At 45.4% G+C, this 11,944-nt stretch overlaps 1 pseudogene across 1 annotated transcript; it reads left to right on the top strand.

The window, feature by feature from the left end:
- The first annotated feature begins 4,536 nt into the window (after positions 1-4,536).
- On the top strand, positions 4,537-5,366 carry LOC309870604 (thioredoxin-like protein 1 pseudogene; annotated as a pseudogene). The gene has a single exon. The product of its transcript is annotated as a thioredoxin-like protein 1 pseudogene (transcript).
- Positions 5,367-11,944: the final 6,578 nt, after the last annotated feature.

Raw genomic sequence — 11,944 nt, 5'->3', positions numbered from 1 at the left:
GTAAATAAGGATCCTTGCAAATAGGGTTTATTTATTTTTCTATTCAACAGCAATTTGTTGAATGTCTACAATGTACTGAGTCCTTTGCTAGGCATTGTAAAGAGTAGGAAGGTGAGAAATTCAGGTTTTTGGCTCCTAGGAGCTTATATCAAGGACACAGATAAAACAAATAGAGAGGTTAATGGTGGATTTTGTCTGGAAGGATGGAGACAGCTTCCTGACGTGGCTCACCTTTCACTGTTCCATGTCCTGCATGGACAATGCTTTCATGCCTGTGCCTCTGCCAGCTCCCCGCACCTCACTTCTGAGTCTGCTGGCCTAGCATACAGCTCACGTGAAGTTGGGCATAGCCGCTCCATCTTTTGATGTTATACTGCTCATTTGCACTTTCTCCAGCAAAGGAGTTGTGTTTTATGTCCTTCGAATGTCTATTCTGAGGGATTCCAAAGTATTTCCAGAGATCGAAGGTGGAATGTTACCCAACTGAACCCATCTCGCCTCCCCCTTCCTCTTCCCCTGTCTTCTCTCAGCTGACCAGCTTGTATGATCCAGGGCTGTATGATCCCACTGGTGCTGGAACTTGACAGAAGATGTGTGAGACCTGGACCCAATGGGCCATTATACTCAAGCTCTCACAACTCATCTCTGTGCTTGGCCAAGCTGAGCCACCCTGGAAGTAGGGCAGGGGTGAAAGAGGGGAGGCCCTCAGAGATGATAGTGTTCCTGGGGGGAACCAGAAATTACCAGAACAAACTGTTATGTGTTCATCCCTGTGCTAGGTCTTGCTGGAATCTTCAGATGGGTTGTGGCCTTCCAGGAGCCCTAGTTGTACAGATCTCTTATATGAGTGTATGGTTGAGCAGGACAAATTAGCCATCCCCTGGCCATATGTGCTCAGAGCCTGAAGAGGATCCGAGGTTGGCAGGGCTACAGGTGCTCAGAGGGCAGAGACTTTCTAGTCGTCAATAGTCAGAGAACTTCCTGGAAAGAGGTGGGGCAGGAAGGTGGAACTGGGGGGTCAAAGCTTCTGAGGGATTTTGAGGAGGCAGAGGGGGGTTTTATGATGCCACTTTTGCATCCCTGGAATTCCAAAGGTTTAGAGGTGGTGTTTTATAATATTAATTGATAATTAGTTTTGGGTTGAACCTAAGACTGGTGTGGATTCTAAAAAAATCCCTTTCCATTTTAGTGCTTAATTTTCTCACTGTATCCCTTTCTTTTCCCTAGACAGAGATGCTGGACTCTCCCTATGTCTAGATTTCCTTTTTAAAAAAATTCGATAGATGATCTTTTTAAATGACTTCCCATAGCAGACAATTTATCTAGCCAAGTGTTGGACAGATTATATTCTGAACAGATGCTTGAAACAGTCACCCTTGTGCGAATGATTCTGCACCTAGAGCTCAGTCTGAATCTCTTTCTGGTCTCCAGATCCGTATGTCCAATTGTTGGTTGGGTTTCCTCCTGGATATCCCGTAGGCACCTCAAAGTTAACATTTCTAAAACTTTTCGTTACATGGGTCATCCTTCCTCCCCCAACACCCATTTAGCCTAGTCCTCCTTCCTCAAAACCACCATGGCCAAAGCACTAGTCCTCTCTTTGCCTTCCTCACCCGCTCCCTGGAGTTACGGGTCGACGTTCCATTCTTGTGGCTACTACAGCACTCTCAATCCCCACCTCGCTCCTCACCATCGCTGCAACTTTGCCGACACCCCTCAGCCTGTTGCTTAGACTACACAGTGGAACGGAGTTGATATGCTTGCCCTGAAATAAAAATCTTTCCCACCGGTCCCTTGCTTAATCCTTCCCCGCCCCGTGGGTTTGACTCCAGGATGGAAACAAAACCTGTGAGTGGGGCTCACAAAGCTCTTGTCTTCTTGTCCCCGTCCTCTTCTCCAGGTCGCTTCGTCATTCTCCCAGCAGACTCCTTATGCTCTTCAGCATGCCCACGTTTGTGTCTGTCTTTGCCCAGGCCCCTAAATCTGCTTGACGTACTCCCTTCCCTCATAGCTGCATCAGGAAAACTCGGCGCGTGGGACCTGACATCGCGTGTTTGCTGAAGCCTTCTCTGACTGCTCCGGCAAAGTTCACCTCCTCATATGGGTTTCTGTGCCACCTTGGCTTACCACATCTTTATAATTATATTTAAATTTGTGTAATGATGATCTGTCAGACTAAGAGGGAGAGGATTACTGTCTTATCCGTCACGGACACTTCATTGCCTGGCTGAATGCTCTGTGTTTGTTAATGGTTAAACTAGAAAGGATCTGAGATCTTACAGAGTCTCTCCTAGTTTAATTCCTCTTAAATTCATTTATTTACTCATTCATTCATTCGCTCTCTGTGCAAACATTTGCTGAGTACCTACTATGTGGGAACACCCCCTGTTTCTCCAGGCAACAAAGCCTTGATTAAACAGACATGAAAGAGAAGCAGCTGCCAGTCCTTCCTCCAGGAAGCTCTGCTCCACAGGCCTTCACTTAAGAATCCTGGAGCTTCAGTTTCCTTTCGTCAGCTTTTTCCTTAATGGCCAAACTCATGGTGGCAGTGACAATGGATTCTGCATTAGTATTAAAAATTTATTCAATAAATAATGGATTAGAACCTCTGTTTAATAATTATTAATGCACTGCAATTTCAGTTGCCCAAATCGCAAGATGTTTTAAACATAACTAATTGAAAACACAATTAACAGCAACTTGCCGAAATAAATCTGGAAGGCAAAACACCCTTGAAAGGCTCAGACTATAAGAGCGAAAATTCAGAAGCAGCCCCCTGCCCACAGTGCCCCAAGATGCAGGATTCATGCTGGGCTCTGCGGAGGCTCTGGGAAGGGTGGCGGCGCCTGGCAGAGTTTGAGATGTGAAGGTTGGTTTGACGGCAGCATCTCTGCAGCTCCCGAAACTTTAGGTGACCACTTCATTATACCCGTGGGCATTTGGGGTTTGCCTGAGCAGTATGCTATGCCCAGACACTTGTGTCACATGGGCCATTAGAGGCTGATTCAGTGACCTCATTATGTGCAAACTCAGCAAAGCACAGGCCAGCTGCTGGGGTCTGGAGTGCCTGTGGCCTTGAGTCCAGTAGACCTGTCGCTGAGGAACCCGGATCCCCAGCCTCTGACCCAGTTCTCCCCGACCAGTCCCCCAGCCCTGGTGCCTCCCATGTTCTTTCTGGGGCTGGTTCTTCTTACCTGACTCAGCAGAAATAGTGGAGCTGGGTCTTTGGATCAGAGACCTAACCTGAGGGCCCCTCTGACTTTGTTGCTTCAGCAGCAGTCAGCCCAGGGGGGGAAAAAAAAAAAAATATATATATATATATATATATATATATATATATATATATATATATATATATATTAAGGGACTTATAGGATGAGCCTGGGACTGGTGATTGGATTCTAGGATTCCAGAACAACATGGGAGGAAGGCACTGGGTTTAGCATGGATTTTTTTGTTTTGTTTTCCCAACTTTTCATGTTTTTACAACTATTGCTTCTCTACTCTATCCCATGGAGGGGATAGAGTATTCACTCTCCTTTGTATACACCTTAGGACTTGGGTGTACTGGCCTCCTATTTTCCATCAGTCCTTCATAGGATTCTTTTGATGAGTATTCAGTGAGACATAATAGGGGAGTTAGTCAACAACAGGGTTGGCCAGTGGCAGGCACTAGGCACATGGTAATTTCCTTCCAATCCCAGCAATGCCCTCTGCTCCTGTATGGTTAATTTATCCCCAGGATTCTGAGCACTGGTGTAGGCATGCTTTCAACAGAATAATATGGATATTGGACACATGGATGTTATTCCTAGCAAACAGGAGGTGACTAAAGAGAATGCTGTCCATTCTCAGGGGGTTAGTCTGGATGGCAGCTTGGCTGGACTTTGAGTTATGGCTAACAGACAGTGAGTGATGTGCAATAGAATGGTGACATATTGCAAAGTACCTAAAGAGCCAGGACAATGAATTTGACTTTCATCTTCAGGGGGGGCACTGAAGGATTTTTAAGTCAGAAAGCAGCATAGATTTTAGCTTAATCTATGTACTCAAGAGGCATGATTCTTAAACATTAGTATGCATCATGAAGGCAGATTCAAACTATAGTTCCTGGATCCCACCTCCAGAGTTTCTGATTCAGTGGTTCTGGGATGGAGTCTGAAAATTTGCATTTTTATCAGGTTTCCAGGTGATATTGATGCCACTGGTCCAGGGACTATGCTTTGAAAAGCACGTGTGTGGAGGATGGGCCAGAGGTGGGTAGGCCTGCAGGCACCGAGCTGTTTAGGAGTCTGGTACAATGAGCTGTAAGATGATGTGAGTCTGATTTAAAGCAGGAGCTGAGGCTCTAGAAAGAAAGAACACAGAAGAGAAGAGTCAGCAAGATTTCCTGGCCCAGTGGGATGAATGGGAAAGGCTGGCGAACCTTCCAAGGGTTTTCTAACTGGGAGCCTGAAAGAATGATGGTGCTTCTCAGGGAAAGACCACAGAGTAGAGGGTCAGGATGGAGGACAGGCATTTGGTGCATAGTTCAAAATGGTCCCGGGTACAGGTGCAACCAGAAGCTTGAGGACCTGCAGTGGCTTCCTACCTGGGGCCTTGTGTGTGTCAGTGGCTGCAACAGCTACATTTTTGTTTTTTCTAAACAAAGTGAAAATGAATCAATATCAAGGAGCAGATGCTGTTGGACTAAAAGAAAAAAATGAAGCAGCACTTAGAAAATGACCGTGGGAACAATGAGGACACAGGTATGCCAAAAGGCTATATGGATTTAATGCCTTTTCTTAACAAAGCTGTCTGTGAATGTCTTAATGAAAGTGATGAGCATGGATCTGACAACTCTTTACGAAAAGATATGACCTTCTTGGAATCTGATTGTGATGAGCAGCTGCTTATTACTGTGTCATTTAATCAACCAGTTATGCTTTATTCAATGAGATTTCAAGGGCCAGATAATGGTCAGGGTCCTAAGTATGTAAACATTTTTATCAGTCTATCCTGTGGATTTTGGAGAAACAGAAAGAAGTGGACCAGCTCAAGCTCTGGAACTAACAGAAGATGATATTGAAGAAGATGGCATTGTCCCACTTTGTTATGTTAAATTTCAGAATGTTAACAGTACAACTGTTATTTATTCAGTCCAATCAAGGTGAAGAAGAAACAAGGAGAATTTCATACTTCACTTTTATTGGTACTCTAGTCCAGGCAATAAATACGGATGACTTCAAACGAGTAGTTGGCAAAAAAGGGAAAAGCCAGTAAGGTACAGAAGACACTGGAAGACCATATTGCAGTCAGATCCATAGCTCCTGGATAATTGCTTGATTCTTGCCAGAAACTGTCAATGTTCCATTCATTGCCATTACCAATAAATTGTTGCTTTTGTTCAGATGGTAAAAAAAAAAAATAATAATAATAATTCAAGAGCGGACCACAGGGCTAAAGCGAGTCCAGGAGGGGAGGACGTGGAGCCCTGGAGCACAAAATTTAAGGAGGGATCACTCAGGGTTGTGCAAGCTTTTCCTGACCCCAAATCTGAGCCCCAATTAAAATTTATGCCTCAGCTATCTCAGTGGACTTGCTTTAACCCCCCTTTGGTGAAGCTGTTGCTGTTGCTTTAAGCTCTTGCTTCAAGAGCTTTCAGGTCCCCTGAAAGGGACCTCGTGGGGTCAGCAAGTGGAAGGGAGGGCTGTGGACCCACTGTATATTGAATCCCATAGGTCCATATTGGAAGAAGGTCATGTGCCTCAGTCGTCTTATTATCGGAGGTACCTGTACTCGTACACCTCTTCATGACTTGTACAGATCCAGATTTTGTGTCCACAGGATCGTTGAATAGAACTGGTGACAGGGGCCACAGATAACTGGAAAGCCTTACAAATCTACAGCACCTTTTGCGGATGATGTGGAGGCAATTCTAAGGCGGTTGCAATGCCTGGTATTCCCTCACTGACTGAGCTTGTGCACAGAGCCAGCTGTTCTGTGGAAGGGCAAAGATAGAGCCTTGGAACATCTTTCTTGAGCATACTTTTAAATATACTTTGTTGTTGTTGTCTGTTTGTTTTTGTTTCTGTTTTGTTTTAAGGACTTAATCTATGGAGCTCCATCAGGCAACCAAAGCAATCCAAGTTTAATCTCTAAGCATTCATGTCCCAAGTTCAGATTTTTCTTGCATCTTCTCAGCTGGTGCATTCCCCAACTTCTGAATTTCTAAAAATACCCAGCGTGGTTCCCTCTACAAAACACCAGCACCCTGCCAGCTGTTAAATAAATAAACTCAAAACAAAAATGCTGTAGTTGTGAAATAAGATATATTTAATTAAATAAAAAAGGAAAAGCAAGTGCTATTACAAGAACATAAAACTGTAAGGCATAAGATAAAAACTAAATTACTACAAGGCGGCTCGATCCAATCTAATCCTTAAAGATAAAGATGAAACCAGAAAATTGCATGTATTGAGAAATCAACATAAGCCCTGAGCAAATATTAACTAGAGATCTATAAACTGGTTGATAATAAACAGTTCTATGAGCATTAGGATTAGGAAGGGAATGGAAATGGAGCCATACTGGGGTGTGGGGGACTCAAGCACATCTCTCCATCCTGCTCACAGCAAGCATTTGTGCAAGGATCCTGTTCAGGTGGCTTTCCATTAGCCAATTTCAGTAAATCTGAGAGGAAAAAAAATCAAGTGGCGTAGAGGTACCTGGGCAAATTTCTCTCCATCATCTTTTGAAAGACACAGAGATGCATGTGGTCTCATCTTACCAGGTTATAAAATGGAGCTTGCAGATAAAATGTTTGCCTTTTACTGTGGGTTTCTAACTTAGCTATTGACATGATTTTAACAGTGTGTTTAAGCATGAAGAATGGTCCAATTACATGTTAAGTAGCCTTTTTTTTATAGTTCTAATAAAGGTTCATTTAGGCATTTATACTGACAACTCAGTTCTTTGGAAGGGCATTTTTCAAGTTGCCTGCTAAAAGAAAACATTTCCTGGCAAAAACAAAACAAAACAAAGCAAACCCGCCCCCCCAAACCCAAAACCAGCAGTAGCAGCAATGACCTTGGCCTGCTATTAGCTACAGAATGTTGCTACTGCTTCTGGAGACGCCATTTGTAGAGGCCGGTTCTTCTGTTGGAGAAGCCAGTGGTGGCAGCTGAAAAAATCAAGCTCATTCACAGGTGAAGATGCCCTCTTTGTCACAGTCTCAGGCTCTGGGATAAAGACGCTCTTTTGAGAGCATTCATGCATTTCACACCCCACATGGGGAGCTTCAGAATACAATCTGAATGGGAAAGGCTCCGGAGAGTAAGGGGGCTGGCTCTGCCAGGCAGGGAACACGGTCCTCCACCAGATCAAGGTGCAGGGACAGCCGGCTCTCTGAGGGAACCCGAAGGCTCTATGGGGACAGAGTTTTAGTGTTCTCAGGCCCCCGGGGATGTAAGTGACCTGGGGGCTCTTAAAACACAGTTGTGTGTGTGTGTGTGTGTGTGTGTGTGTTTCTCCTCTAGTGAGACTCCAACAAAAGTGTTCCTGACAGAAAAAGAGCTATCTATGTGCTTTTCGCTCTGGAAAAAGTCTCCAAGCCTCCTAGAGTCAGGGCCATTAACTTGTTGTGAATCATCTTGGGGGTCTCAGATTCTTGCTGCTAGATTTTCGAAGAAAGGGGCCGTATTCCTCTGCTCAGGCTGCCATAGCCAAGTACCACACACTGAGTGGCTTCAACTACATAAATGATTTTTTTTCTTTACTATTCTGGAGGCTGGAAGCCCGAGATCAAGGTGTCTGAGACCTCTCTCCTTAAGCTTGTAGATAGCCATCTCCTCCGTGTGCCTTCCCATGGTCTTCCCTTTGTGGGTGTCTGTGACCAGATTTCCTCCTGCGAGGACACCAGTCATAGTGGATTAGGGCCCACTTTAATGATCTCATTTTAATGTAATTGCCTTTTTAAAAATCCTATCTCCAAATAGAGTCACATTCTGAGGTACTTGGGATAAGGGCATCAACATATAAATTTTGGGGGGACACGGTTCGGCCCATTACATGGCTGCATCTTTATCCTCTTTGTGAATCTGGGAGTACAAGCAATTTGATTTCTGACCCTTTCTTCCGAGGATTGCTTAATACTTGATAGGGGAGGGAACCCACAATAAGCCTCATCTGTTCCCCCATTCTGTTAATGGAGACCAGGAGACAAGCTCCGTGCCTAAGAATTTCTGTTGTAAGGTAAGGAAAACTTTACTTTCAAAGTAAAGTTTGCAACTATGGTTCTCAGCCATGCCTGGGCCTCCTCTCCAGAGCTGCTCATTGAATTGACCTGGGTTAGGTTCAGACATAGATGGCTTTTCAAAGCCCCGCCCCCCCCCCCCCCCCCCCGCCAAAGTGATTCTACCATGTAGCTGGGATTGATAAACCAATGTTCTCAGGGCCTCTGGGTACATGAATGTGACCCTCAGGGCCACTTGATTTTGTTTTATCAGTCGTTACTGATGCATTGGTGGACCCCTGCATGTGGTCTGGAAGTGGACAGAAGACCAGTAGCTATTCTGTGTAATAATGTGCAGGGATTTTCATGGTGCTCAGGAAAAAAACCCTTTATAGATGACGTAGTCTTTAGAAAAATGTTTCTCTTCCGACGGTACTTTCAGGTTGTGCTAAATCCTGTATCTGAGAATTATTGTATATATTTGGGAAGAGGGTGTGTGTGTGTGTGTGTGTGTGTGTGCACGCACACATGCTTGTGTATGATTGAGAATATTGCAAGTACCACAAGGTGCCGCAGCTTCCTCTGGGTTTCCATGAAGTGAACATGGAGAGTCTTTTCCCTGGAATTACTTGCTAAAAGTGCCCATAGGGTTTTTCTGGATTGAATATGCCAGATCCTGGAAAGAACAGTGTCTCCAGGCTTGCCCCGGTGAGCAGAAGGGAGATGAAAGCTAAAGCCAACCTTTGGGGTGAAGTGTGGGGAGTGTCAAAAGCTGGAGGGCTGAGGCTGTCTTTCAGAAGACAGGGTGGGCTGACCTGACACCGGGATGCTAGGCTAGGAGCTGGGGTGCGCTCGTAAGAGCGTCTCCTGCAAAGACCTTATGATTTCTCTTGAATTTTAGGAAAACCATATTGTATCTCATTTAAATCGTACCACCACTACATTGTCATTCCGCTCAGTAGCCGAAACACCTTTGGTAGAATCCTTTCATCCTCTCATCTCACTGTGGAGGTCCGCGGTGCAGCGGGTTTTAATGGGCAGGAACAGGCAGGGCTTTTCAAAACTGCTAATGTCTGGGCTCCAGCTAGATCAGTCTCATCCATCTGGAGGTGGGGCCCGTGCAGCTAGAGTAGAGAACCCAAGAAAGAGAGATGGATGGTGGTCTAAAGCTCCAGAGATTGAAGGGCTAAGCCCCAAGGCAGCTCAGTGGGAAGCATGAGAAAGAGCAGGTGAGACAAGCCTGTGTCTCCGGCATACAGGTGAAGGGAGCTGTGACGTGTTGGTGGGAGTGACATCTGGACCGCTGTTGTACCTTTAGAACCTGGTGAGGAGCTCAGTGTGTAGGCAGAGGTGATCTGTGCTGTCCTCTTCTGTGTTCTTGTGTTAGGTGCTTCTCAGGAATACTGGAACATCCGTCATAATGCAGAATAAGTACGATGAAACAGAAGTAGATGCGTAGTAAGGCGTTAAAGCTGTTCTTATGTCACCCGTAGGTGTCCTCTTTCAACTCCCCTACTCCACTGTTGAGACCAATAGGGACTGCTTGGCTACAGTCCTTCGCATAAGCAAATATTTATTGAATATTAATTATGTGTCCTGTGCATGGACTTCTGGGAAGCTTCCAGTTGAGTTGTGAGGATAAAGTATGTCTATATAAAAATATAAATTTCTGCATGAGCCTAATGCTTTAGGAACAATCTATGGCAATACTAGGCAAGCACTTAGAGGAAGGGTTCCTCCTTCGGGCCCGGAAAGAGGCTGGGTCCATAGGAAGTTGTTGATGGAGATGCTTGTATGTCTGGATGAAGGGGAAGGATATCTAGGTAGAGGTAACCACATGAAGGGGCAGACATAGTGCATATGATGGGGCGTGAGGAGAGAGCAGTGATCTCTAAGTCTGGCTGCAGGGTTTGCAATGGGAAGATGTAGGATTCACTACAGATAAAGCAGGGCCCTTTGCAGGTGCTGGCTGGAAATGCAGAAGCATGGATTGAGTGGTGGGTGGGTGGATGTGGATTGCCTTGCTCCCTGGTCCTGCTCCCCTGCGCTGCCCCTCCTCCCATTTCTATAGTGGTTTGGCCATTAAGACAGGGAAACTCTGAGAAGCTGCCAAAGACCAATCTCTCAGATCTGATGAACACTAAGCAGACAGAGGTGGGTATGGGGCCATTGAGTAGAAATCAAGGGGAAGAGGCAATTGTTTTATTTTAGTAATAAAAGAATGAAAAAGTAGATTAGATGTGGATGATTTCATGCTAGACTCAAAGGCTCCTTAAAGTCTCCCTGTCTTTTCAACTGCCTCTTATTAAGACTCTATGGCCATACTCCTAACCTACTTTAGGAGTCCTATTTTCCAAGTCATTAATTGTTTTCTTGCATTCTTAGAGATCCTCAAGTTTCTTCTAATCCCTCCCAAATCCTGAGCATTTCAGAGGTAACCAGGAGAGTCTTAGAGTGCCCTAGAGACGCTGAAAAATCTCCAAATACTTCATCTGATAGAGGGACTTTTTTGTCATTTGTTCCTGCATATAATTCATTTAAACGATGTGTGTGTGAGTGCTGACCCCTCCCTACCATGTGCAGGGGACAGGAACTGACTGATCAGAAAACAAATTAAACTCTGAAACTCACTTTGCAGAAGAGGAGTGGGCTATACAGGAATTTCTATTAAGTACGTTGTAAAATCAGATATGTATTAGTAGGAAAAAATGTCACTCTGGTTTATGTAGGATGTAATCCTACCAAACTGACAAGCTTTTAAAAAATCACCCCTTATAGGAAAAATAACGGTGACACAAAATCACATCAGTAAGGCCCTGTTATTCATAGTAAGTCACAAAATGTAAGCAAAAATTAAAATTCTAAACCAGAATGTTTTGGCCAGAATTAGGATGAGGTAGGGGCTTTCATAGAAATCATCTGGTATGATTGTTTTCTGAGTGATAACTTGGTATCCAAGGGCAGTTCTTTTTCCTGTGACTTTAATTTGCCAGCCTCCTGCCCCAAGAACCCTGGAGGGGCTGTTAGAAGAGACTTGGGACAGAGGGAAGCAGCCCCTGGGACCAGAACCCCCTGTGCAGGCGCCAAGCTAGTGGGATCAGGGCTGGTGGGCTCCAAGCCCATGCTTGTGCAAAACTCCCGCACACCTGACATGACTGTTCCTTTATCTGATGTCCTTCCTGAGCCTCACTGGGAGCTGACAGGACATCACAGGGTGTCTGTGTCACCTGGTGAAGATGAGGAACCAGAACAGAGGGGAGCAGAAGGAGACTTATCGTCTAAGTTTGGGTGTACAGAGAAGGCACAGTTGTGGTTATAAAAGTGACTGGATTTCTGTAAAGCAGTGGGGTGGGAAGCAGTGAAATTTTCTAATGAAGGAGCAGGGGCCCTCTGAGGGACAGAGGACAGGGAAGTCAGTACCTTCTAGGGTCACCTAATGCCAAGCACTGAAAGACTTCTTGCTCTGGGGGGTGTGGTCAGCCTTGTCACTGAGCAGCAGTTTCTCACCTTGATGAGGCAGGCAAGGGCACCCTGATGTGAATTCCAGGGTCTGGGGTGGAGAAGTGTGAGCCCGCCTGGGGGGCTGGGCTGGGCCTCGGGCTGTGACCTTCCTGATACAAGAAAAGGGCTGGTGGCAGGCAGAGCAGAAGGTGTAGGCTTCGGGTAATAGGAGAGTCTCCTTTGGACCTTCTGTCTTCTGCCCAGTGTGCCACACTTGGCCCAGGCCCTTGG

This window comes from Mustela nivalis, assembly GCF_964662115.1.
Source record: "Mustela nivalis genome assembly, chromosome: 8".
Taxonomy (NCBI): Eukaryota; Metazoa; Chordata; class Mammalia; order Carnivora; family Mustelidae; genus Mustela; species Mustela nivalis.
This window is presented reverse-complemented; position numbering and strand designations above follow the sequence as displayed.